Source organism: Heterocephalus glaber, unplaced genomic scaffold, assembly GCF_053883595.1.
Source record: "Heterocephalus glaber isolate CG9 unplaced genomic scaffold, H.glaber_assembly_v1.0 deba00000943, whole genome shotgun sequence".
Taxonomy (NCBI): domain Eukaryota; kingdom Metazoa; phylum Chordata; class Mammalia; order Rodentia; family Bathyergidae; genus Heterocephalus; species Heterocephalus glaber.
The window spans coordinates 12,419,718-12,445,599 of NW_028258175.1; the positions used below are offsets into that span (position 1 = coordinate 12,419,718).

Sequence of the window (25,882 nt, forward strand, 5' to 3'; positions counted from 1 at the left end):
TGATTTAGATCTTATGCCCTCAGAGGTGGGGCTTTGGGGAGGTGATTGGATCATGGGGATGTGATACTCATCAGTCCATTAGTCCACAAATGAGTTGATAGCTAAATGGGATTTGGGAGGTGAAGCCTGGATGGAGGAGGTGGTCACTGGGGGGGTGGCCTGAGAAAGTCTCTCTATTTCTGGCTGCCATGCCATGCTGCCCTGTCTTGGAGCCAGCTGACTATTTATTGTTTTTGTTTTTTGGTACCCACGATCAAAGTCAGGACCTTGAGCTTGCAAGGCAGGCGGTGGAACCACTGAGCTAAATTCCCGGCCCTGCCTGCTAACTATTGACTCAAACGTCTGAGCCAAAATAAACCTCTTCTCCTTTACTTTTCCAGTGTTGGGCATTGTATCTCAGCAACGAGAAAGTAACCAAGCCAGCATGGGCAACTTAGCAAGATCTGCCTCAAAATAAAATAATAAAAAAGGCTGGGGGTGTAGCACAGGATGTTCTGGGTTCAGTCCTCCAACAAAAACAAAAAACCTTGTTGAACAGGAGTGGACTGGAACTGTTTCTGGATCGGTGGGCACATCAAGGTGCTGGGGGGTGGGGAACCCAGTGAAAGCCTGGAAGCCGCGCGCGCACGCGCACACACACACACACACACACGCCCAGCTCTTGCCCTGTTCATCTCCTCCATTTGGCAGTTCCGCAGTTCCGTCCTTCCCAATAGACAGGTAGGTGGGCCTTCCGGGAAGATGGCGGAGCGGTAAACAGCAATAAACAGGTAAGGCTAAGGAAAAGACTTTCCTGAGTTCCGGAAGCCACGCTAGTTCAAGCCTGAGGAGGAGGTCACAGGAACCCCAAATTCGCAGCCTCTTGGTCAGCAGTGTGGCTCGCTTGGGGCTGGTGACCATCATCCGACTTGGGGCAGCCTTGGGGATCCCAGCACTTTCACCTGTGGGCGCCAATGCTTGGACACTCCAGGGAGCGTCCAAATGGGATTGGTACCAGCCTGTGGCTTGTTAGGAACCAGGCCACACAGCAGGCAGTGAGCAGCGGCCGGGCGAGTGAGGCTTCATCTGTATTTATAGCCGCTCCCACTGCTGACCTCATCGCCTAAGCTCCCTTTCCTGTCAAAGCAGTGGCAGCATTAGATTTTCACAGGAGCGCAAACCCTACTGTGAACTGTGTATGCGAAGAATCAAGGTTGTGCTCCTTGAAATCATCCCCAAGCCATCTGTTACAGTTTATGTCTAGGGTCGGGGTTTAGCTCAGGGGTTCTGGCGCCGGCCGTGCAAGCACACGGTACCCAGCACCAAAAAAACAAAAACAAAAAAAAGAAAAGAAAAGTAGTTTATATCTGGATTCCCCTCGCCCGCCCAACCTCATGCTCTCAAAGGTGAGGACTTGAAAGGTAGTCAGATTGTGGGGGTTGATAGCTGACTCGCTGTTAGGAGTTAGGGAGTAAAACATGAGCTGAAATAAATCCTCCTTCAGGTTGTGGTTACCGGGTGTAGTGTTTCAGTAATAGAAGGTGACTAAGACAGCACCCCACTACCACCACTGCCCTGGTCTGTGGAAAAATGATCTTCCACAAAACCAGTCCCTGGTGCCAAAAAGGTTAGGGATCGCTGGTGTTTGCAAATCAGAAATTTGGCGTGAAGAAGTCTCCACACACCCAGCCGTCAATGGATAGGTTTCAGAAGGTCCCCCAAAGAGGAGATGAGGTCCTTAATTTGCTGCCCTTGCCCCATGGAGTAAGTTCTTGGACTCTTGTCGCAGAAAAGCCTTTGTGGATATATCTGTGACAAGCACAGGCAGATTCATTAGGTAGCATTAGAAAGTAAGAGATGACAAGGAAGGGGCCCAGGTTGAGGAGCTGAAGGAGGCACAGATCTGATGAGGATCAGACTTTTGTCCCATGAACAAAAGAATGAAACCAGCTGTCAGGTAAAAGGGCCAAAAACCCAGACCAGACCAGGCCACAACAACCCTTTATTAGGGGAACAGATCTGCCGGGCTGTTTCTGAACAAAGGAGAGACAAAAGCAATGTGGCCGGGGTAGGGAGAGTCTTTTACAGAGACTGGGGTGGGGTTTGTAGGGGCTGAGGCGGGGTTGAGTGAAGTAGTGACTCGGGAATGGAGGAGCCGGTGATGTCACTAGGTGGTAGAGGTGAGCGAGTATTCGGTTACTCTCTAGGTGGGACCAGGGGCATGCTGGGAAGAAGGGTTTGTTCTTTGGTGGGAGCAGCCATCTTGGCATGACGTCACACAGGGGAGGGGGCAAGGCACCCTAGGAAGAGGGCAGCTACTGTACACAATAGCTGCTGAGGTGGTGGGAGACCTATCGTTCCAGGCTTTTTGGATTAACTGAGGTGGCCAGGGTCCTCCAACCATTATCTCAGTTCTGTTTTTGCAAAATGGCTCCAGGAGCAGTCCTTATCACTTGAGGGGCCAATTCAGTTTCCCAGATCACTGTTTGTGTGTCAGGGGCAGTTTCAGTCTTGTGGAAGCTCTGCTAGAATCTAAGGTGACTGTAAATTTAGGGCAATGACTGAGAAAATTCTGGGCGTAGTTGAGGGGCCCTATAAATGTCTCTATTATGGTGTCCTCAGTCTTGAAGAGAGACAAATGGTAAGTTACATAAATTTGGAGTTAATTAACCTGGAGCTTTGCTCTGCTTTTAGTTACCTGTCGGGCATCTGTAGACACAGTGGAGGAGTCACTGCTTATTGTTGCTGTGGTCTTGTCTTATTCTGTTTTGTTTTGTTTTATTTTTTGACAAAAACCACTCTCAATTCCCTGTCTTCCTCCAAACATAAATTATGCTCATGTGTGTGCGCACGCCAGAGTGTGTGTGTGTGTGTGTGTGTGTGTGTGAGAGAGAGAGAGAGAGAGAGAAAGAGAGAGGCAGAAAGATGGACAGACACAGACTAGGGATTCACCCCAGGGCCTTTGCACTGAGCTGCATCCCCAGTGCTTTTTTCCCTGAGTTGCTAGGTTGCCCAGACTGGTATCGAACTTGCAGTCCTCCTGCTCCAGCCTCCCAGAGTACTAAGATTACAGGTATGCGCCACCATGCCCAGCTACAAATAATGCTCTTAATGAGTAACAGTTAAAATCCCAAGAGTGTGTTTGTTTTCTGTCCCTGTTGTGGTTTCTGACTGTGTCATAGCCACGCAATAAGAGTCCAGTAAATAGTAGCTATTTTTGTTTATTGGGGGGGGGGGGTTGAGGCAAGATATCACTAAATAGTTTGGGCTGGCCTTGAACTTCTGGTCACCCTCCTCCCTAAGCCTGCTGAGTGCTGGGATTATAGTCATGCACCACCGCACCAGGTTAATAGTAACCGTTTTTATAACTTATTATCAGCCCCCTACTCTAACTTTTGCAAACTTCTACAGGGATATCTTAGGTTTTTTTTTTTTTTAATTTGACTCCTTTCTGCCCAGAATTTAAGCCTATTCAGACAACTATACTGTTGATTAATGAACTAGAAATAGTGGCTTAAATTGAGACTAGATCTTAACATACCTTCTCACCTTTCCAAAATTGTCTACTTCAGCACCTTTGGAAGCAAAATGCATCAGGCTGATAAAATCAAAGCAAAGAGATTCACACCCATTTAATGATCAAAATGCAAAGGACAAAAACACATTTTGAGATTAAAGCAGTGTTCTGGATACAGGGGGAGATTTGCAGCTAATTTAATTCAGTATTTCCTTCCTATCCTTGGCTGCTAAAGAGGTATGCTGTTTCTTTTAGTTTTATTTTGTTAGCAGTGCTAGCAGTCAAAACCAGGGCCTCAGAGTGCACTGCCCTATCGATATAGGGGAGATAAATGTAACTCTCAAACTGCTAGATGTCAAATACATGGAGTTTGCGTTCCTCAAAATCGAAGAATGAATTCTAAGGAACAATGGAGGTTAAGAGTAGGACAACTTTATTGAGAGAGATAGCTCCTGAGAGAGAGAGAGACAGAAGGTGAACTGAGAGTGGACTGCTAATGAACCCACTTCTCAAAGGAAGTTTTATAGAGCAAAATCACAAGATGGGTACAACATGCGTCAGAATTATGATCAACCAGTCAGATTACAAGTGTAGCAGCTTCAGTAATACTGATCCAATGAGGGAGCAGGTCACATAGCAAGTGGACATGGAAAGAACAAAGAAGGAAGGAATGGATCGGGGGTCTTAGTCACCCACTGGGTGACTGATGTCTATCTAGGCTTTATTGGGCCACGTGATACTACTTATCCCTTGGGGAGGCACATAGGCCTGGTCATTCAGTCTTTTGGGGGGGGGTACCAGGGATCAAACTCGGTCCTTGTGCTTGTGCAGCAGGCAGCAAAACCACTGAGCTAAACCCCCAGCCCCTGGTCATTCAGTCTTTATCTTGAGGCCTGGCCTCCAGCACATGCACCTCAGGCCACATTTGTAATGTGTTCTCATCCTCTGCACTGACTCCCCCAGGGCCTAGCCCTGTTTGACTGCCTGTAACATTTTTACCCACCCTAGCTGTCTATAATACTACCATTGACCTGCACCCCCAGCTTCATGTTGGTTTTTAAGGCAGAAGACAAAGGCTGGGAGGGAAGTCAGCGGGAAGTCTGCAGGAGATGCTTACAGCGTTAGTGGAGACCTCTGCTTGGAGACTTTTTAGGATGGAACCACAGGAGAAAGGATTTCATTGAACTCAGCCCCATTGAAGACCTTCAGGGGCTTAAGCCCCCCAGTGTTGCAGCATAGAGGGCCGTGCACCACCCTAATGGGAGGCACTATGAGGAACCAAGACACTTGTGAAGAATCCTTGACCCAGAACAGTTATCCCAAGCCCAGTCCAATCTTAGAAGTAGCTGCCAGTTTCCAGGAAAGACAGGGAAGAAAGTTAACACCACCAGGGGGAGGTCATCTGACACATACAGAAAGTGGGACTTAAAAAAAAAATCAGCTGCTCTGATTCTTGTAAAAGTCAGTGTCATTTAGGAAGTAGAAAGGTGAGTGCTGGAAGCTGAGGGAGAGAAATGGGTAGTCATTGTTCGCTAGTTGTGGAGTTTCAGTTCTGCAGGACGAATATGGTGGTGACAGCTTCATAACATGAATAGCAGGTGTGGTGGCACACACGTGTAATCCAAGCACTTGAGAGGCTGAGGCAGGGGGATCACTGTGAGTTTGAGGACAGTTTGAACTACGTGGTGAGACCTTGTCTCAAGAAACAAACATAACATTGTGAATGCACCCAATGCCACTGAATTGTACCCTTAAAAAATGGCTAAAATGATCTAGGCATGGTGATACAGGGCTATAACCCCAGAACCTGGAAGGCGGAGGCAACTTTGAGCCAGCCTGGGCTACATAGTTTAAGCCCAGCCTGAACTGCATAGTAGGACCCTATTTAAAATAAACAAAAAACAAAAAAAACCAACCAAACAACAGAAAATAACAAGAAGGCTAAAATGGTAAATGCATGGTACTCATACTTTATGCAATTTTTTTTCAAGGCAGTATCTGGGCTGGCATGTAGCCCAGTGGGCAGAGTGCTTGCCTAGCATGTCAGAAGCCCTGGCTGCAATTCCCAGCAGTGTAAAAAAATTTTTTTTAATTTGTAAAACAAAGTTGAGAAAAAGAAGGAAAAGAAAATAAAAAGGAAGCTGGGTACCACCTCTACTACCTACACACCCATACCTATAAGCCCTGCTACCCAGGAGGCTGAAGCAGGAGGATCACTTGGGCCCAAGTTCCAGGCCAAGCAATAAAAAGAGACTGAAAGGGCAATAATGCCAAAAATGAATTTTGATGGCTTCCTGGCTTGCCAAAACATCAGTTCACAAAGGTATTAAGAGGCAATTGGGGAATTCGAATGGGGACTGGCTCTTACTTAAGAGTGTGGAAGTATCGTTCACTTCCTCAGGGTTAGGACATTGAGATTGTGTCAGAGAATGACATTTGTCCTGCAGCAGGCATACAGAAGTACTTAGAAATCCAGTGTGAACAGTGTCTGCAACTCACTTTCAAGTGGTTCTGAATCAATGAAATGCACAAATCAATAAATAAAACAGAGAGAGTAAAAAATGGCAAAATGTGCACATGTGGGCCTTGGCCCCTGCTGAGCACACACCCGACCGCTGAGCTACACCCCAGGTCCAGCAAGTGTTGAATTTAGGGGGAGGATGTACTGGTGACTGTTATTTCACTTTTTTCAAACTTTATGAATGTTTGAACGTTTTCAAAATAAGATAGCAGGATAAAACAGTTTGACCCTTCCTCATCTTTCTTTCTTTTTTTTTTGGTACTGGGGATCAAACTCAGGTCCTTGCGCTTGCGAGGCAGGCAGCAGAACCACTGAGGTAAATCCCCGGCCCCTCCTCATCTTTCTTCCTCGAGTAATTCAAAATGGAAATGAAGCTAAACCTCGGGGTGGGCCTGGGATGAAGTACAGCACGAGGGACTTTTTTTTTGGATTTTTGTGGTACCGGGGATCGAACTCGGGTCCTTGCGCTTGCAAGGCAGACGGTGGGACCACTTCGTTAAATCCCCAGCCCACGAGGGACTTTTTGAGGATAATAAAAGGATTCCTCATGAGAGTGCACTGGTAGATACATGGAACTGTGCATCTGTTGAGCCCCACAGGATGGATCCCACCTAGAGTGAATCCTAACCTAAATGGTGGCTTTATTTAATAATAACAATGGCTCGATAGCAATTCATCATCTGCAATGGATGGAGCACTGCAGGGCGAGGTGCTAACCATGAGGGAAACTGAGAACAGGGAGGGACAATATGGAAAGTCCTGGTACTTTCTACTCAGTGTTTTCCCGGAAACAGGAAAATTTCTATAAAATTTCTATTTTAAAAGTCTATTATTTAAACCAGACAAGATGGTACACACCCATAATTCCAGCACCCTGGGAGGCTGAGACAGGAGGATGGCAAGTTTGAGCCCAACCTGGGCAACTTAGCAAGACCCTGTCTCAAAATGAAAAATAAATAAGGGTTGGGGATGTAGCTCTGTGCAAAGGCTCTGGGTTCACTCCCTAGTATGAGGGGAGGAAAAACACACCCATAAAAACAAAGAGACAAAAGCAACCATATAGCATAGTTAAGCTCAAAAGATAAAGGTGAAGAAATCAAGGAAAAAATAAGGATTAAAAATAATCCGAGAAGTCAATAGACGTCAACGCTTGCATTAGAGTGATGCATGATTATAAAATACAGGCAACAGATTCAGCTTTGAAATTCATGAAAGGTGGCCAGAGCTGAAGCCTGAGATTAAAAGCATACATTTAAAACCGGTCGTGGTGGGGCTGGGGATTTAGCTCAGTGGTTCCATCGCCTGCCTCTCAAGCACACGGCCACAAGTTCGATCCCCAGTACCCCCAAAAAAACCAAAAAAATAACCGGGGCGTGGTGGAGCTCACCTACAGCCCTAGCTACTTGAGGACTGGGCAGGAGGATCGTGTGAAGAGAAGTTCCAGGCTAACCCAAACAACATAGTGTGAGTCCATCTCAAAACAAAACACAAGGAATGTATGTTTAACTGGCCAGGGTGTAGCTCAGTGGTAGAGCACATGCTTAGCATACATGAGGACGAGGGTTCAATCTCTAATACCACTGGAAAAATAAAGAAAAAATGTCACCCCCTCAAAAAATGTACATTTAATCAACAGAGATTAAGTTTTTTGGTGGGGAAAAAAAGGGAAGAAATATGAAAGATGTCTCCCATTAGTCCTTATTTAAGAGAAAAAAAAAGCTGCTGGGCACAGTAGTGCATGTCTATAATCCCAGCACTTGGGAGGCTGAGGCAGGAGGATCAATCCCTGCAAGTTTGAGATGAGCCTGGACTACATAGTGAGTTCAAGGCATCTGGAACCACATAGCAAGACCCTGTCCCTCCCCTCTAAAAAAAAAAGAAATAAAAAATAAGGAAATAAAATAAATAAAAGCTAATATAAATCTTTGAAGCAGCCTATATGTCCACGAACAGATGAATAGATAAAGTGTGGTATTTAAATTGGAGTACTACTCTGCCACAAAGAAGGGTAAATCTGAGTCATTTGTAGGAAAACGGATGCACCTGCAGACCATAACTTTAAGTAAAATAAATCAGACACAACAAGCTTAAATATCACATACTTTCTCTTATATGAGAAGCCCAAAATACAAATAAAGAGCAAAATAAAAGATAGATAATAGGAAATAGGGAGATGAATCTTTTATACATGGGAAGGAGATGAAAAGGTGGAAGGAGGGGAGATGGGGAAGAGGGGAGGGAATGAGAAAGGAATTGAGCTGTTTTATGTACTTGTGCCAACTCCACATGAGGAACGTAAACATCATGGACTGCAAATGGGTACTAATAAAATATAAAAATTGGGGAAAAAAAGAAAAAAAATACCTGAGGAGGGAGAAAAAGCTAATAAACAGCTCTGTAATTGTTAATGGGGATGTCATAATACAGGAAGACTGAAGTTCTCATTTCCTCAGAATGACACTTCAGTGATTTATCCAACTAACAAATTCTTCCCTAATAATTATTTTTGGGGAAAAGCCACTGCTGTCTCACTCCCAGCCCTAAACTCCATTGAGTAATCCAGCCCTGGTGCAGCTCATGTCTGTAGCAAACATTCATTTGCTCAACAAATATTTATATTTTGATATTTGCCAAGTGCCAGGCATGGTGTTTGGTTCTGAGAAGGCAAAGGTCATAAAGTAAAATCTTGTAGGAATTCACGCAAGGTGTGGGGGTGCTGACAAGGGAACCCCATCCTAGTGAGATGAGCTCAGAGCTTTCAGATCTGGGGGACTATGGCTCTGTGCGGAGCCGACCTCACCAAGGAGACAGGGACGTGCTGGGGCTCGAAGCAGCGGAACAACTGCCAAAGAGGTGAGGAGCGGAGGGCAGGTGTGCCTGGCAGAAAGATCAGCTGGGACAAACAGGGAGTGCTGACACCTTCTGGGAGCTACAAGTCACCAGGCCTGATCAACACGTAGGCTGGGTTCTCAGAAAGCTGGGAAGGTGGGCAGGGGGCGGGACCAGGTCAGTGCGCCGTCCAGTTTACACTCTATCTGAGGGGACCGAGGGGCTGTCCAGTGAGCAGGAAGGGTCTCCTGGCCAGCAGTGGGGCGCTTGCGGAAATGAAATGTCCCGGGGCTGCTTTGGAGAAGGCCAAATTGAGGGTGGTTGGACCAGTTGCAGCGCTATTGCTGCAATGAAGCCCGACCAGGACCGGGTGGGAGGAAGAGGTGGATTCGCAGGACAGTCTGGAGGGAGAACTCGCAGTATTTCTGGCTGGTCATAGGTTGAGGAGAATGAGAAGGAGGTGGCAGGAGATCTTCAGGTTCCAGCTTGGGCGCTAGGGGTGTCCAGGCCAGGAGGGCAGGCCAGGAGCTGCAGGACAAAGGGAGAAGGTGACCAGTAGGAAACGCTGAGTATCCATCCAGGTCGAGATGGGAAATCAGCCCCGAGCAGGCAGATCTGGAGTTCCAGAGAGAGAAGGGGGCTGGGACGAGAGCAGAGTGTGCTATGGGACTTGTGTCCAGGCAGGGAACACTGCCAGGATCACATCGGCCTCGCCTTAGCAATGTGAATTCACACTGCCAACAGCCGCCGTCTGGACGCTGGCCATGTGGAGGTTGTGAAACTAAGTGAGGATGAACCAAATGAGAACTAACTTAAGCCATTTGTTTCCAGTTTGCTGTAGCAGTTTTGTGTGCAAAACTTGCATTTTGGGCCAGGGATTTAGCTCAGTGGTTCCGCCACCTGCCTTGAAAGCACAAGGTCTCGAGTTTGATCCCCAGTACTAAAAAAACAAAACAAAACAAAAAACTAGTGAGAAAACTTGCATTTTGGCAGAGATGACGGGTCTTAGTCCATTTTTGTTGCTATAATAGAATATCTGAAGCTGGATAATTTATAATAAAAAGGGTTTGTTCTGAGTCACAGCTCTGGAGTCTGAGAAGTCTAAGATAGAGTGAACTCATCTGGGGAGGAAGTCATGCTGCTATATAACATGACAGAAGTCAGAAAGGGAAGGTGTTACTCAGGTTTCCATCACTACTACAAAATCCCTGCGATAATCAACTTAGAAACAGGATTGGTTTATTTTGGCTCCTGGCTTTGAAGGTTTTGGCACTGGGCAAACACCTTCTTAACCCCCTGAGAAAAACAATCCTCATTCCTAACCAGTGTTCCATTCCAGACAAGAAACCTGCCTAAGCAACCTTACAGGCACCCAGGGTCCAGCCATCACTGCAAAACAGGATATGGGATGGAACTGAGCAAAACCACTTTTGGCCACGAAGGACACCGTATTGACCGTTTTTCACCCCAGACTCATTACCATCCCATTGTAATGCATTACTTGGTAAAATTTCCACCTACCAATGGGATCTTAGTCTGGCTTGCTTCCACTCAAAACTGAAACTAGTCCATATAAGTATTGAAGGAAAGCATTTCCTGGTCTTAGCTGGGCCCACCCCTTCCTGCAGAAAAATCATAAATAATCCCTGTGATGGTTAATCATGATTATCAACTTGATTGTCTTGTGAGACACCTAGGAGATTAGTAAAACGCACTTCTGGGTAGGTCTAGGTGGATCATGGACGCCTGACCAGGGGCACTATATCCAGTCCCTGGCCTCTTTCTCTCTGGCTTTTCCCTGTCCTCTGCTTCCTGGCTATCATAAATTGAGCAGCTTTCTACCATGATGTTTCCACCTTGAAGCCAGCTAACCACAGACTGACACTTCTGAAACCGTAAGTCAAAATAAACATTTCTTCCCTGAAGTTGTATATGTCAGATATTTGGTCCCAGCAACAGAAAGCTGACCAATACAATGCTTCTACTCATTATCTAAAATTCTTCCCTTTCTCCTCCTTAAAAGAATTCTCAGCTTTTTGGGGGGGCAGGAAGGGTTATAAAGTTAAATTATGATTCTCTTATTCTTTGGCCAAGAGTATACTTTCCTTCGCTGGTCAGTTGGTGCTCAGTCTCATTGTTAGCTCTACTTTTTCAAAAGGGAAAAGGGATCCAGCTTGGGTCAATAATTAGTAATACTTTCAATGCATGACTGGTTGATCTGTTGCGTTTGGGCCTGTGGTGAGACAGTACATCATGGCAGAACTGAATGATGGAGGAGCCTGCTCACCACATGGTGGCTGGAAAGCAAAGAGAAAGGCTGAGGTATCCATATTCTTGGCAAGGGCACACCTCCAATGACGTGACTTCCTTCCACTCAGTCACACTTCTTAACTGTTCTATCCCCTCCCAGTAGTGCCATGGGCTGGGGACCAAGCCGTGAACACTTGGGGCCTTGAGGAACATTTGAGGTACAAACCATAGCAGGGAGAGCATATATTTGTGTGAGACAGGAGACAGAAGAGGGAGCTGAACTCAAGAGAGCTAACTCATTCCTGTGAGAAAGACATTAACCCACTCATGAAGGCCTTCCCCGCCATGACCCAAACACTTGCCACTAGGCCTCCACCTCCCGACGCTGCTGTGTTGAGAATCCAAGGTTCAAACACGTGGGATTTTGGGAAACACACTCAAGTCATCACCCCAAGACAGGTAAAGAAATGGAAAAGCTCTGTAGTGGAAAAAGGGGAGGTTTCAGGTGTGTCCTGTGTTAGTCAGCTTTTTGTTGCTATGAGCAAAGCCCTGAGAAAAACAATTTAAAGGAGAAAAAATTTATTTGGTTGATGGTTTCAACCCCTGACTGGCGACCCTGCGGTAAGGCTGAAACATCATGGCGGAAGGACATGGCGGAGGAAGGCTGCTCACCTCACAGCAGCCAGGAAGAAGAGACAGAAGGAAAGAGCGAGAGCCAGAGAAGAAGGGGCTGGGGACCAGATACAGTCCTCAAGGTCACCTAGGGCCCACTCCCTTCAATTAGGCCCCACCTCCTACTGGTCTGTTCTCTGTGAACTGATCATTTCATTAACCCGTGCATTCATTCACCCATGGATGAAGTTACCGCCCTCATCATCTGATCCCTTCCCCAGAGCCCCTCAGCTGGCCCCGAGGGAACACTCTACATCCAAACCCTAACATGGGGTCACTATAAGTGGGTATCCTATGCAGCTGGTTCGCCTTTTTCTGTTGGTCTTGTTAGAAGTGAGAACAAAAACATGGAGAAGCTGTTGGTTTGAGGACCAGTCCTTGGCTGAGGAGCAGTTGTCACGGGCTGGTGGCTCTAATGAGTGGGATGGTTTCCTGTGCTGGTTGCTGCAGATTGCAGGTCAGAGTCCTCAACAGTGGAACTCTATTTGGACAGCCACAGCCCTCATGAGGTTTACACTCAAAGAGGTGGGACAGGCATTAGGCAAGCAGACAGATCATTATCAAGATTCTTTCAGTGCTGAGTCCCTAAAAAAAAGAAGAAGAAAGGGCTGGGGGTTTAGCTCAGTGGTTCTGCCGCCTGCTGTGCAAGTGCAAGGACCAGAGTTCGATCCCCGGTACAAAAATAATAGAAATTAAAAAAAAAAAAAAAGGAAGAAGAAGAAGAGGAAGAAGAAGAACTAGACAGGGATGGGGACATGTCTGTAATCCGAGAACTCTGGGAAACAGAGGCAGGAGAATTGCAGACTTAGCCTAGCTTGTGCAAACTAGCAAATTGGCAAGCACCTGTCTCAAAATAAAAAATAAAAAAGGGTTGAGGATGTTAGTTCCTGCATTCCATCACCAGTACCAAAAAACAAAACAAAAAACCAGAAGCAGTTGATAGCAAGGTGTAATAACATGAAATATATATTCAGTCTTCCTCCAGCTTCATGACATCTTGCTCTTGGAATTGTAAGTGGGGAAAAATCTACATAAATCTCCAGCTTCACTTGCTTTTAGTTGACTTTTAAAATCACTGATTTTAGAAGTCACACGGCTGAGGGTTATGTTATTAGGTCCCCACTAGTTTGGGTGCACGTGACTCTTCTGACTGAAGCCGCCTACTGGGTTAAAACGGGTGTTATTGACTTTCTCCTCCTGTTTTCCAGGGAAGGATCCTTTTTGTATCATAATGATTAACTGCGAAGTTAACTATTTCTGAGAAAAAGAATTAAAAAGACACGAGTCATAAAGTTTACTAATCAGTAACTTTTCTCTAGATCCACAGAACTCAGGTATCTGGCAGTCTTCAGATAACATCAAAGTGTGGGCCAAGGATTTGCTAATATTACTCTTTAATTGAAAGTGGCAGCCAGGCATAGTGGTACATCCCTTTAATCCCAGCACTCTGGGAGGCTGAGGCAGGAGGATTACAAATTCAAGCCCAGTTTGAGCAATTTATTTCTCAGTGAGATGTCTCAAAATAAAAAAAATTAAAAAGTCAGTGCTAGGGACCAGGGTTCAATCCCCAGTGCTGAAAAAAAAAAAATCATAGGGACTGACCTAGAAAACTGTGATGGTTGATTGTGTCAATTTGAGTAAGAGACACTCAACTAAATTGGCTCAGCAATTCCACACCCAATTTCAGACCCACCCTGGGGTGGGTTATCAAAGCGGAAATAAGAAGGAAGGATCTGCTCTGTTTCTCCGGAGGGGCTCCAGGCTTCACCTTCACCCTGGCCAACATCTCCTAGCTTCCAGTGCAGACCCTTCCACTTCCGGTGCCCACCCCAGACCCATCAGCCTCCTGATTCACACTGGTACAAAACACTGCAGTGAGCTCCCGACCTTCTACTGAGTCCTTCGCTCTCCAGTGTGCAGACAGACCCTCTGCACTCTTCCTCATTGACTCTGTGGGGGCCACTGTAAGCTAGTCTTGTAAATTGTTTTTCTTTTTTCAGTACAGGGAATGGAACTCAGGACCTTGCACTTGCAAGACAGGCCTGGCACTATTGAGCTAAATCCCCGGCCCTGTAAATTCTTATATAGTTGTAATCTTATGTTATATCTGTTTCTCTAGTAAACATTGACTGATACAGAGACTAAAGTCAATTTGTTTTTTTAAAGTCAATTTTTGTCTAAACAGCATTTCAGCAGAAAAGAAAAGAAAATACAGGCCCTGGATGGTGAAGACCTCTTTCAGCACATAGCCTTCCTATCCATCCCAGCCCCACACTCCTCCTTTTCCTCCCCCTAAAAAGGCCTTTGAACCCAAGTTCCCTAAGACAATTTAAGCACAGGAGCCCCTCCATCCTCAGCACCAGCCCTTGAATAAATCTGACTTCCTTCTCCCCAAGTCTTGTCTCCCTAGTACTGGCCTTCAAGCAGCCAGCAGAAGGATTAACAGAATCTCAGAGTGACAAGTGTCTGTATTATACTAATGAGTTGATGGTTGGCAGCCCCTAGACAGCCTTGGGTGGGGCTGCTCACTAGAAGACCAAATCAAGAAAGAAGATTGAGACTCTCAGCCCCAAGCCCCAGTCTCTGAAGAAGGCAGAGGAGCCTAAGGTTAAGTTCATGGCCAGTGCCCAATGATGTGGCCAATCATGGCCATGTGGAGAAGCTTCCAGAAAAACACGGGAGAACTGAGTCTGAAGACTTTCTGGACAGTTGGCAAGAGGAAGCTCTGGAGGGGGCTCCAGGGGGGCAGGGAAGCTCCACGCCCTTCCTGTGTGCCTGGCCTTGTGCGCCCTTTCTGTCTGGCTGTCTGTTTATATCCTTTGCAAACCCTTTCTCACAAGTGGATGAATGTAAGGAAAAGTCTTCCCCCGAGTCCTAACAAATGAATTGAACGCGAGGAGGGGCTCATGCGAATCTTGATTTATTGGCACTCAGAAGCACAGGCCACAAACAGGCAGTTGGCATTGGAAATAGGGTCACTCATGAACTGAGCCCTCAACCTGTGTCAGGTCATTACGTTCAAGAACAGATGGAAGGAGCTGAGTTAAATTGTAGGGTATCAGCTGGCATCTACTGCAGAATTGGTTGCTGCTTGGGAGAGATCCCCAAGCATTTTTGGTGACCATGACTGTGTAAGACGTGAAACACGCCTTGTCTTGTTCTGTATCTGTACAGATAGAGAAAGGACTGAGGCCTGGATGATGAAAGGGCCACTTTGGAAAGACCTGGGAGGCCGGAGGATGATCTCGGGAGAGGAAATGGCTTGCCAGGGGGTCTCGAAGCGAGACTGAACGTGGCCTGTGTAGTGGACGGCAAGGAGGCTGCGGCAGACTGAGCTGCGGTGGAGGTGGATGTGCAGTGGTAGGAGGTGGTGTCAGGCCACTTCCTCCGGGCCTCACAGGCTAAGGGAGGGTTGGTTTTATTGATATTTGGCCAAAAAGTGGGAAGAATGCAAAGACTTCATGTAACAGTGGTTTGGAAATTGTCTTTTTCAGAATTTCTTTCTCTCCCCTTGGCCAGTATCTTAATTCCAAAGAGAAGCTACACCTAAATGATCAAGTTGTTTACTGCTAAATAACAGTTGCGAGCGTGTGTGTGTGTGTGTGTGTGTGTGTGTGTGTGTGTGTGTGATTACTGGTGATTGAACCTAGAACTTTCCTACTGAGCTACAACCCTTCTTAAATTTTTTTATTTTGAGACAGAATCTTGTTCAGTCACTAATTGCCCAGCACAGGCTAGTATTTGTTATTCTCCTACCTCAGTCTCCCAGAGTGCTGAGATTACAGGTGTGCACCTCCACACTCAGCTTAATCTTTCTTTAGATTTACAGAATCCAGAAAATCTGGTGATCTTCAGATAACATAAGAATGGTTAATTCTGTTCCTTATTCTTTTGTTGTTGTTGTTGTTATTGTTATTGTTTTTTTAGATAAGCCTTGCCATGTAGTCCAGGCTGGCCTTGAACTTACTAGGAGCCCAAGTTCACTTTGAACTTGTGATCCTCCTGCCTCAGCCTCCCAAGTGCTGGGATTATGGATGTTTGTCACCACACCTGGCCCCCCTCTCTTTTGTGTGTGTGTGTGTGTGTGTGTGTGTGTGTTTTTGGTACCGGGGATCGAACTTGGGTCCTTGTGCTTGCGAGGCAGGCAGCAGAACCACTGAGCTAAATCCCTGGCCCAAAATTTCCTTTTTTTTTGGTACGAGGGATCGAACTCCAGACCTTGCCCTTTCGAGGCAGCCGGCAGAACCACTGAACTAAATCCCTGGCCCTGGCCTCCGTCTCTTTATTCTTTAGTCTAATGTATTAACTGATACAAGGCATGTATGTTTCTGCAAGCTTTAGTTGCAGAAAAGTAATATGTTTATCTAAAGAATTACAGGAACCAGCCACAAGGAGGCCAAGGTCAACTGTGATATTTTCGTTAGAACAAAAAAAAAAAAAGAAAAAGACACAGGCTCTGGATGATGAAGACTTCATCTAGCACCTCCCTTCCCCTCCGTCCTTACTTGAGTTCCCTCAGATGACATTTCTTGAAGAAGGGGGAACAAGAACCCTCTTCTCAGAGCATTGGCCTTTGCATAAATCTGATTTCCTTCCCACCAACTCTCGGCTCCCCAGTATAGGTTGGCTTTTGAGCAGGGAGCTTGCTTCTGGTAACATTCATTTAACTTTCATAGCTACTCTGAAAGGTTGGAACTTTTCTCATAATCCCTACCCCATAATATAGATGAGGAAATGGAGTCCCAGAAAGGTTAAATAACCAGTCCAGAGTCACAGAGCTAGATAGTAGCAGTGCAGAACTGACTTTAAAATCTAGGCCAGGTGTCTTTAAGCTAAGGCCCCAGTTTTGTAAATAAAGCTTTATTGGAACATAGCGGTGCTTGCTTGTTTACATACTGTCTGGGGCTTCTTTCACGTAGCAGTTGGCAGAGGTGAGTAGTTGCAACAGAATCCAGGTTGGGTGCACAACTGTTTGGTCCTTTACAAAAGTTTATTGACCTTGGGCCAGGGATTTAGCTCAGTGGTTTCGCCGCCTGCTGCACAAGTGCAAGGACCTGAGTTCGATCCCCAGTACCAAAAAAAAAAAAGTTTATTGACCTCGATCTAGCAACCTGACTTCAGAGTTGGCACCCTTACCCACTACACAAGGACCTAGCTCAGGGTGATGGTAAATTCAGGTGTGTTTTGATCCTCCAATTGGACGTATCCTTTGGAGGGAAGAAGCATAACTCTATTTAGGTACAATGCTTTTTTTATAGTACTGAGAATTGAACTCCGGGGTTTTGGACTGAGCTACATCTCCAGCCTTTCTAAGACATTTTTATCTTGAGACAGTGTCTCACAAAGTTATGCTAGGGCTTGGCGCAAACCTGACAGTCCTTCTGTCTCAACCTCCGAGTGCTGGGATTACAGATGTGCACCACCACACCTGGCTCAGTTTTTTATTTTGTTTGAAACAGAGTCTCGCTGTGTTGCCCACAGTTCAAGGTGGGCCTTGAACTTGAAATCCTCCTGCCTTAGCTTCCTAAGTAGTGGTACAATTTTTTTTTTAGTGCTACAATTTTTTATACTAATGTTTATACTAATGTTTTTGGATTTTAACAATGAACATTTACTACTAAATAGTAATGTAAAAGCTAACATGTGACTCTTAGAAGATAGTGAAGGGGTAAATCTTTACCACATTGGGTCAAACAACATCTTGACAGCAAAAGCACAAATAACAGAAGAAAAAATAGATTAAACTCTTAGCATGAAGCCCTGGCTTTGATTCCCAGCATTGCAAGGAGAGAAGGAAAGGGAGAGGAAAAGGGAGAGAGAGAGAAACAAGGAGACACAGGGAGAGATAGAGAGAGACAGGGAGAGATAGGGAGAGACAGACAGACAGACAGAAGTGCCTGGGCCTTTTCCCCCAGAAATACAGATTTAAATCAAGATTTAAATCACTTGCAGTGGGGCTCAGGTATCTCTTTTTGAAGGCCCACAGCAGATTCTGAGTGCAGCCACTTTGACTTCCTTTGGGGAATTTTGCATGCTCCTTGCTGGAGCACCACATGCACATAGTGAGGGAGGAAGGCAGATTGCGAGCTGCTCTCGGCCTGAAAGTGCACTCACTTAACCAGATCCAGTGCCAAACCCTGAGCTGTTGAATATAAGCAATGCCACAGAATGTTGGAGTCTCCTCCCAGCTCAGTATTCTTACTTCCTGAATACAAATGACACTGCTTCTTGTCAGGACTATGGAGCAAAATCATAATGACCGGTTGCTGGTGAGGTAGGAGCTCACAGGAGCCCCATGTGAGGACTGGGAAGTAGTTGGTTGGTGATTTTCTTGTACAAGGCCCTGTTCTGTTTAACCCTCGAGGCCTTGAACCCCAGCTGCAGTGAAGGGAGCCCTCCTGCAGATGCAGGGGCCTTCCAGAGCCTCCCTTGGCCTTTACCTTGGTTCATGTGGCTTGCTCCATGGTATCAGTCAGGATCCAATGCAGACGGGCTATAAGCTATGGGATATGACTGGGGTTTTGTTTTTTTTGGTACTGGGGATCGAACTAGGGCAGGCGTTGGCACCACTGAGCTAAATCCTCGGCACTAGTGGGGTTTTGTTTTAGTCTTTGTTTCTTTTCTCAAATTTCCAACAGGTTTGCTTTGTTTGTGTTGTTTGTTTTTCAGTAATGGGGATTGAGGATAGGACCTTTGCACTGAATACCTCCCCAGCCCCCACTTCTTTTTTTTTGGTACCAGGGATTGAACACGGGACCTTGCCCTTGCAAAGCAGGTGGTGGCACCACTGAACTAAATCCTGGGCCCCAGCCCTTTTTTAATTTTTTTTTTTTTTGGTACTGGGGATCGAACTCAGGACCTTGCGCTTACAAGGCAGGCACAGTGCCACGGAATTAAATCCCTGGCTCCCTTTTTAAAAAATATTTTGAGAAAGAGGCTGGGCTGGAACTTGCAATCCTCCTGCCTCAGCCTCCCAGACTGCTGTAATTACAGGCATGTGCCACCACACCCAGCTCCAAAATTTTTTTTTTCTTTTTTTTTTTGGTACCAGGGATCGAACTTGGGTCCTTGCGTTTGCGCAGCAGGCGGCGAAACCACTGAGCTAAATCCCCGGCCCTCATCTTAATTCTTTTTATGTCCCCTGTCCCCTCCCCAGCTGAGTACCTTCTGAGTACCTTCTGAGTACCTGATGCCTACTTTTTCTTTCTTTCTTTCTTTCTTTCTTTCAGAACTGGGAATTAAACTCAGGATCTTTGCACTGACCCACTTCCCAGAGGGTCTCCCTAGGCTCAAATATACAATCCTCCTGGCTCAGCCTCCCAGCGTGCTCCCAGGCATTCATCACGACCCAGGATGCCCATGTTTCTAAGTACCACCTTCTTGTCATACATCACTGTCCCGACCGAAATGGTATCCTGGGGAAGATGTCGGCATGATTCAGGAAAGGGGGAGCTCAGAGGTAAGAGATATATTCTAGGAATTCGAATACAACTGTACATTCCATAATACTATTTAGCCCAGAATATATTATCTAACAATACCTTTCTTAGAACATCTACCTATTTTAAGTAATGCCTGACTGTGAACTGTAGGAGGAGCTGGGGAAGGGACAGGCCAGGAGGGAAGCTGGAGGGTCAGAGGAGGCACTGGCTAGGCCATCTGAGTAGACGATCGTGTTCAGCCACCAAAACAGGACAATCAAGGGAAGGGTCCGTGGCAAGCTGTGTTGTGTCTCTGTGTAGCTACTGAAGCAGGCTCCTGTGGGAGGCCTGGGGCTGCTGCTGGTTATCAGGGTGAGCCACTGGGGGAAGAGCTGGACGCCGAGCAGTAGACAGTGAGGACAAACTGCAACCTGCAGGGGTCTCTGCATCTATTACAGTGTCTAACTACGATGACTTTGGGTGACTGCATGTCACTTGTACCTGCCTGCTTCAGCCAAGTCTAAAGCGGAAGTAGATTCTGGGAACCATTGTTTCCAACTCTACCAGGTTGACACAGTACCAAGCACAGCAGCCCCACCGGTCTCTCTCACTTCTGGGAAGGTTAATTTGGGATCAACTTGACTGGGCCACAGGTTGCCTAGATACTTAGGCATCTTCGTGGTGTCTCTCCAAGGTGTTTCCAAAAGAAACACAGTGCACTGAGCAAAGCAATTTGTCTTCTCTGACCTGGGTGGGCAAATCCAATCCACTGAGGACCTGAATAGAATGAAAAGGGAAGAAGGATGTGTTAGCCAGTTTTTCCATCCCTGAGATCTAATACTTGACACTCACAATTTGAAGGAGGAAAGGTTTAACTTAGCTCACAGTTTGGAGGGATTCAGTCCATGGTTGCCTGGCTCCAAGGAGAAACATCACAATGGAAGGGCTTGGCAAAGCTGAATGTCATGGCAGGGAGCACATTCCGCCACCTCATAGCAGCCAGGAACAGAAAGCAAGCAAGAGCCCTTGGTCTTCTCTCAGTTCCCGGATGTTGCCAAGTTCTTTCCCATTTTAGGGACCCTTTCCTCCTAACTGAAACACTCTTCCCCTTGCCCAGCTCCTCTCCCGGCTCCCTCCTGCTCATCCCCGGCTAACTTTGTCTTATCTGGCCTTCCACTAGGACTGCCACATCTGCCATTTTCCTCTCCTCCTCTCGGGAACTTACTTGTGACATCTCTTTTTTGGTACCAGGGATTGAAGTTGGGACCTTGTGCTTTCAGGTCAGGTGGCAGAACCACTGAGCTAAATCCCGGCGTGACATCTCCTCTCTTTCTTGTGCCAATTCTGAGGCTCCACAAAAACCAGTTTTATGACTATTTTATCTGTTATTGTGAGCCAGAGCCTGGCAGGTAGTAGGGGCCTAGAAACTTATTTCTGGAAGGAATGAGCATAGTCATTTTCAAGGTCAAAATGGTCTTTTATTTACTCATTTTTGGTAGTGGGGATTAAACCTAGGGCCACTCTAAAATGACCTGAGCCCTTTTTATTTTTTATTTTGAGATAGGGTCTTGCTAAACTGTTCAAGCTGGTTTTGAATTTTCGATACTCCTGCCTCAGCCTCCCTCAGCACTGAGATTACAGACCTGCACCACCACACCCAGACAGTGATATAACATTTTGGAGAAAAAAAAAATCGCCGAATACATGGCTTTCTTTTGTTATATAATTTGTAGTCTACAAGTAACAGAACAAAACAAAAGAGTAAAATTTAGGAGTCCCTGGGCCAGCAGCCATAAATTAGACTCACCATACATCAGCGGACCTAGGTCCCCTGCAGGCCTGGAAAAACCATTTAGAAGCAACTGCTTCTAAATCATTAGAATTGTGGCATAATTAAATAACCAGCTCTCAGCAGGAGTTCTAATGGCCAGCATGAGAGGTTCTGGAAGTTTCGGTGGCTTAATGGCCCACATACTTCTCAGACCTACAGGCTAAATATCTGCATCATTTTCTCTGTGGGAATGCTTTATCTGACTAGACTGTTTGGCTTAAAAAATGTGTTTGCAGGGGCTGGGGCTAGCTCAGTGATAGAGCAGGTGCTCAGCAGGACAAGGCCCTGAGGTTTGATCCTCATTCTCCCCCTAAAAAAGTTTTGCAAACTTTCCAGGAAGTTGTCCGGACAATCATAACCCCAGGGATAACAGAGCTTTCTACTACAACAAAGAGCTAATAAAAACCACAAAGAGTTTGAGGGATCCCTGCATGTAGTACTTGCTTAGTAAATGATAGCTTCCCAGCTGCTTTTCCATGATTATAGGACCTCATTTTTTTCTCAAGATGAGCTCTTTCTACCGGAATGTAGTGCAGACTGGTCTCATGCTCGTGGCAACCCTCCTACTTCAGCCTCCCAAATGCTGGGATTACAGGTGTGTGCCAACACACCTGGCATCTAGTACTATTTTCTGCTAAGAATTAAAAGTGCCATCTAATTCAGGCTACTGGTTATGAAAATGTCCCCAAAAGAAATTAAACAGGTAAGTAAAGGAAACTTTTTGGAGAAAGATAAAAATGAATACTTTTTTTTTTTTTTTTTGGTACCGGGGATCAAACTTGGGACCTTGCACTTTCGAGGCAGGTAGCCGAACCACTAAGCTAAATCCTTGGCAATACTTTTATTTTTTATGATACAGGGGATCGAACTCAGGACCTTGCACTTGTGAGGCAGGTGTAGCACCACTGAGCTACATCCCCGGCCCCAAAATGAATATTTTTAAAAGCTGCTGGGGCTCACCTCTGTTCCATCTTGAAGCTTAGTTGTAAATCTGTAACATGGGGTTTTTTTTCCTTCTTTTTTCCCATACTAGGAAGCAAACCCAAGGTCTCTCACATGCTAGGTAAGCAGTCTACTGCTGAGTTACATCCCTAGCCCCACTGATCTTTTATTCTGAGAAAAGTTCTCGACAAGTTCCCTGGTCTGGGCTCAAACTTACAATTCTCCTGCCTTAGCCTCCAACATAGCACTACCATGCCTGACTCTGCTTTTACTTAATGCAAAAAGTTATGAAAACTATTGCACTGATTTAGCAAATACCCTTTAGAGTAACGATCTCCATGTTCTTAGGGACAATACTGACATCTCGTCCTCCAAGGGGGCGTCTCATCCCTCTGGCTGTAGCTCTGTGTCCCTCTGGATGGTTACAGCTCAATTCTTCCATTTGCTTAAGAACTAAGGTGGCTAAGCCTGGCATGGTGGCACATATATGCACCTGTCATCCTCACACTTTGGGAGACTGAGGCAGGAAGATCACGAGTTCGAATTCAGCCTTGGCAATTTGTTTATTTTAGGTTTTTTGAGACAGGATCTTGCTATGTAGTCCAGGCTTTCCTTGAACTCACTATGTAGCCTATGATGGCCTTGAATTCATGATAATTGTCCTGCCTCAGCCTCCAGAGTGCTGGTATTACAGGCATGTACTACCACGCTCAATACCAGCCTCAACAGTTTAGCAAGACCTTGTCTCAAAATTGAAAAAAAAGGGCTGGGGATTTAGCTCAGTGGTTCCGCCACCTGCCTCAAAAGCACAAGGTCCCAAGTTTGATCCCTGGTACCAAAAAAAAAAATTTTTTTTTAAAAGGGGGCAAAGGTGGAGTGGGGATATAGCTCAGTGCAAAGGTCCTGAGTTCAGACCCCAGCACCATACACACAAGAAAAGAACTGGAGTGGTAGGGGGCTAAGATGTATCTCTGGAACAGAATCACGAGATTTTACTGAGGCAAACATGGGTGCTCTACCACTGTCCTGACTTGGTGAGGGGTCCTCAGCTTGCCTGGGTACTGGAACCCATGTTTACCAACCACCAGCCCACGGCCCTCTTTCTGCTCTAGGGGGTACAGCTGTCCTGTCCAATGGCAAATATGGAATATGGAGTAGCTACATTAGAAAGCTGGCAAGTCTTGTGGCATAAACGGGGGACCACGGGTGGCTAACATTTGAGGATGGTCCTCCCTGGGCAGCAAGAAGATGGCCGAAGTAGTCTTTGGGCAATGTAGCCTTTGGCATTTATACTCAAATACTTGCTAAAGGAAGATCCCTGGCCTCCCCTTGGTGAGGCAGTGACTGCTTGGTACCGCTTTCTCTTCCTCCAGCTCATGAGAAGTAGTTTCAAAGTGGGATCCCCAGATCAGCAGATTCCACAGTACCTTGTTAGAAATGTGAATTCCCAGGTCCTACCCAGGACTACTGAATCTCAAACTCAGGACAGTGAGGCCTAGTGATCTGTTTTGCGTTGCTTTGTTTTTGCCGTTCTGAGGCCCCAGGGTCTGAGGACACTGCAAACCCAGGACCTTGCACATACTAGGCAAATGTTGTACAACTGAGCTACATTCTCAGTCCAGTGAGCTGGTTTTTTTACTTAACAAACTTTCTGGGTGACCTTGTATACTCCACAGTTAAGCTGCTGCTGCAGTTTAAGCCATGCATTTTAGGACTACTAGAATCTCTCTCTCTCTCTCTCTCTCTCTCTCTCTCTCTCTCTGGTACTGGGAATCAAACTCAAACTCAGAACCTTGTGGTTGCCAGGCAGGCATGGCGCCACTGAGTTACATCCCTGGCTCTAGAATTTCTTTGAAAGCTTTGAACAATCCAAGGCTGAGGATTTATCTGTATTGATCAAGTCAGAATCTGACAATAAAATCCAAGGTTTAGCGATTCTTTTTTCTTTTCACTTTAAAAAATTTTACTTCTGGTGATGCCTTGGGCTGAGGTCTGAAGTGATGATGAAGATCCTAGGAGTGTTAGGAGAGCTGCTTGTGCTTTTCAAGCCGAATCATGCTAAGGCAGATTTAATGTAACCTGTACCACAATGCTGGTCTTGGTCAGAAAGAATCAATTGCCTCTGGTGAATAACCTGTGACTCCGGTCCAATGAGCTTACCTTGGGCCATGGCTGCCCAGTCTCCCTGTGCAGCCTGACTCCTTTGAGTTCTTTTATTTTCTAACTTTCTGTGTCATCAGTGTTGATGAACAACAATCAGGTACTTTCATTGAAACTTCAATCACCTCTGATTTGGGGCATTTAGATTTTACTCTCCACATCTCTGTAACATGCGACATTCAAAAACAGCTTCTAACAAGGCTTGTGATGAAAAGAGAAGAGAAGACCTGCAAACACAGTCATGGAGTGGGACAGATGCACTCTTTCTCAGGTGAAATTGAATACCCAGGAATCCATCCAGGAATGTCATCTTGTGGCAGTTGTCCCTTGTTGGACCATAAAAATTTTACTTCTTCCTGTTACATGGAGGGTTGTAAACTACAAATTCTGGACCATGAAGCAACCTTACCAACCCTGGAGATCAGGGTGCTTGAAGATTTCACTGCTTTTTAGATATTGGACAAATAGGGATCATCTTTAACCATTTTGAACATGACCTTTTAAAATGAAAACCTTGGGCCGGGGATTTAGTTCAGTGGTTCTGGCGCCTGCTTCACAAGCGCAAGGACCCAAGTTTGATCCCCAGTACCAAAAAAACCACACAAACAAATAAAATGAAAACTTTGCTATTCTATCCATATTTATGAAGTCCTTGGGTGGGAAAAGACCTTCTTCAGATTTGAAATTTGTGATAAAGGCAATTTTAATGAAAGAAAGGGTTTTTTCCAGGACTTTTAATTTTATGTATTTATTTATTGTGGTACTGGGGATCGAATTCAGGACCTTGCACTTTCGAGGCAGGTGCAGTGCAACTGAGCTAAATCCCCTGGCCTAAAGAAATAAAGTTTTGAAATTCTTAAAAAAAAATTTTTATGGGCCTGCCTCGCAAACGCAAGGTCCAGAGTTCAATCCCCAGTAACAACAAAAATTTTTTTATTAGTACGTTTATAGCACATAATGATTACATTCTTTGTGGGGAGTTGGTACATGGACAGGGCATGTCTTAATTCTTTTTATGTGCCCTTCCCTTCTCCCCAAACCCATCTCTTGGTCCTCTTCCCATTTGTAAAAGGTCTATCTTCCTGTTTCTTATTATCTGTATTTTATTTTGTTCTTTAAATTATTTAGACTTTGGGTTTTTCACATAAAAACATTGTGATATCTAATCTTGTGTGTATGGTTTCTTTCACTTGGGATTATTGTCTCAAGGTGCATCCATTTTTCTACAAATGACTCATTTCTCCTTCTTTATGGCAGAATATACTTCATTGTTTAGAAATACAACATTCCCTTTATCCATTCATCTGTTGATGGACATATAGGCTGCTCCCAACATTTAGCTATTGTAAGTTGTGCTGCTGTAAACATGGCTATGCATATATCACTGAAAGATGATGTCTAACTCTTTCAGGAGCATACCTAGAAGGGGAATAGCTGGGTCAAGAGGAATTTATATTTTTAGTTTTTTGAGGAAACTCCATACTGATTTCCATAGTGGTTGTACCTTGTTTAAATTCCCACCAACAATGTAGAAGGGTTCCTCTTTCCCTGAAGCCTTGCCAGGATTTGTTATTATTTGATTTCCTAGTCTTTCTGAAACAAGATGGAATCTCATTTGGTTTAATTTGCATATCTCCAATGGCCAGACATGCTGCACATTTTTTCGTGTATTGATTGACCATTTGTACTTCTTTTTTCTGAAAAGTGTCTATTCACTTCAATTCCCCATTTTTTGGTTGGGTCTTTTATTTTGAGAGGGT

General features: G+C 45.4%; 1 long non-coding RNA gene across 2 annotated transcripts in view; it reads left to right on the forward strand.

Annotated features, from left to right (window-relative positions):
- Positions 1-589: 589 nt before the first annotated feature.
- LOC106010372 (uncharacterized) overlaps positions 590-25,882 on the forward strand; it is a 51,166-nt gene continuing 25,873 nt past the window's right edge. The window contains exons 1-2 of one of the 2 annotated variants that reach the window (XR_002386633.2): positions 590-770; positions 18,998-19,227. This is a non-coding gene — a long non-coding RNA (uncharacterized LOC106010372). The remainder of the gene's footprint in view (positions 771-18,997; positions 19,228-25,882) is intronic. The other variant, XR_015450494.1, reaches the window with a different exon arrangement.